The following is a 2,408-nucleotide window of genomic DNA, read 5'->3' as shown; positions in this document are numbered from 1 at the left end:
GCTTCTAGAGAGCATTTGATTGGACAGAAAGTTTCATGAGAAGCTGAAGTACGATGTGACGTCAAAAAAATCGTTGAGCCGTTTTGGAGGAAGTGACGAACTAAAAGCTTTGAATGCTTATATCTTCTAAATGCGAATTTTGTCACTGTTTTGGGGCACACTGCCTTATAGATAACCTTAAGACTAACATATTGATACTAACACCCAAAAAACTTTAATTTTGATTTCATGGGGACTTTAAGTAAATATGAAAATATGATCAGTTCACGTGCCGCTTGAACTGAGGCGTTACAGCGATCTGTCATAACACATTAAAGAGCCACAAAACAGTATTTATTGTTTGGATAGTTGCTACAAAGAAAATAGAAAAATAAATAAATTATATATAGCAGGGCTATTCAATTGGCGGCCCGCCAATCATCTTCATCCGGCCCGAGGGAAGAGTATGCGCAGGTCACACGTACGCCTTGTTTTTGCACTAATTAGTTTGTCCACAAGGTGGCATCACTGGCCCAGACCGTTGTTTCACAGCCGAAAAAGTAAAGGAAGAGACGGAACAACAACAACCTTCCGGAGATCGCAACATCAATAGACGGCAGCGTTGACAAGCGCTTGTGTGAGGGTTATGAGATATCCACAACTCTAGTTTAAACGAGTATAAAGACAGTGTTATCCGTCATAACTTCTGGCGAGAAATAGCACAGACACTGAACGAAGATGATTATCAGATGGAGTACAGTTTTTAAAGGCTGCGCGTTCTGCTGTACGCATACACTGAGCCATTTCAGACATCGCGCCAGCAGCTCTTCGACCGACAAAAACACACAATTATGCCATAACTATAAAATACAATTTATAGTTTATGTGAAGATTGTTTTAAGTTCACTTAAATTAAAAGTTTTTTCAGAGCCTAAATGTTAAAAATAATGTCTTTCAATTATACTGTAATATTGAATGGCTATAATTAATGGCTAAAATTGAGGTGAAAATGCATTTAATAGAGCCATCAGTAGCAGTATTGGTATCAAAATTACTGGCCTTTGTTAATAATAGGTTACTTTGTAAAGAGAAGCCATTAAACATATTTAAAATATACCACCTTTAGGTTGTTTCTACATTCATTGGAGATTCAGTGTGAAATTATGACAATATATTTATACAATTAATCATGATTAATTACCGAAAAATGTGCGATTAATTAGTTTTTTTTTTTTATCGACTTACAGACAATGCTAATGTTTTTACAGATTTTGGTGTTGGTAATATTAGTTGATTTTACTGCTGAATATGCATTTAAATTTCATTTCTAATTTTATAGGCCCCCAGAAAGAGATCGGGACGCGTCTCTCCCCCTTGGCCCCCTTCAAATTTTCAATTCAATAATCCGGCCCTCAAATGAAACTAATTGAATAGCCCTGATATATAGCAAACACTGAAATGAACATTAACCAAGATGAACAAATGTATATTGTTCAGTGTTAGTTCATGCTTAAATAATGAAACCTTAGAGTGAAATGTGAGATTTATCCACAACATGTTATTTTTCAAGTGTTGTTTGTTTTTCGTTTCTCTGTAAATCTGTGTTTCCCCACAGCGGCTGACTCTGCTCCATGTGAACAGTAACCAGTGTCTGGACATGCCTTCTGAAGAGGATAAGATGGTTCCCACTCTCAGAGACTGCAGCGGCAGGCGATCACAGCAGTGGATCCTGAGGAACATGACGCTGAGTGTCTGACAGAGCCGGCAACAACCAGTTCAGACCTGAATCTCGGCACACACCACACACACCATGAGACCTGGAGTCATGTTTAGGGCCTTCTTCACAGCTCTGTGAACTGTCATTTTCTGGTTCATGATCAAGTCCAGCCAAGCTTTGATGAGGAGAACCACACACAGCCCATTTGCTGACCCATTTGTGGCCAGGTTTGTGTCTCTGTTCGTGTCTGGACTGTTTCCTTTAGCTCTCAGATTCACTGGACTGGGGTCAGAACACAGCCCATGACCAGCTCTTGGCGAGGTTTAAACGCTTGCTGTCTCTGATCTGAGCATGTGTCACTGGCTATCTATGCTGCTCATCCTGTGTGGGAGTTCTGGTGCCTCTTGATATCCTACACGTCATATCTTTGACAGTAGCCCTTATGTTTCTGTGGAGATGGAGTGATTGTGTCAGCTTCCACTGTGCTGAGGTGCATTTCACTCTGAGCAGAAGTTTAACTCTGCTTCGCTTTCCTTACAGCACCTGAAGGGATTGTGTGTTGGCCAGTGGATTGTATGCCAACTGTATTATTTGCTGCTGTTTCTCAAAACTAACTTGATCTCTTTCAGTAAGGCTGCAATATGTACTCGACCTGCCTTAAAGGGATATTTGCCCTAAAATGAAAATTCTGTCATTGTTTACTCACTCCAAG

At 40.0% G+C, this 2,408-nt stretch overlaps 1 pseudogene; it reads left to right on the top strand.

The window, feature by feature from the left end:
• LOC107734482 (polypeptide N-acetylgalactosaminyltransferase 13-like) overlaps positions 1 to 1,652 on the top strand; it is a 37,013-nt pseudogene extending 35,361 nt beyond the window's left edge.
• The last annotated feature ends 756 nt before the right edge of the window (positions 1,653 to 2,408 follow it).

This window comes from Sinocyclocheilus rhinocerous, unplaced genomic scaffold (assembly GCF_001515625.1).
Source record: "Sinocyclocheilus rhinocerous isolate Xijiao unplaced genomic scaffold, SAMN03320098_v1.1 scaffold340, whole genome shotgun sequence".
Classification (NCBI taxonomy): Eukaryota; Metazoa; Chordata; class Actinopteri; order Cypriniformes; family Cyprinidae; genus Sinocyclocheilus; species Sinocyclocheilus rhinocerous.
This window is presented reverse-complemented; position numbering and strand designations above follow the sequence as displayed.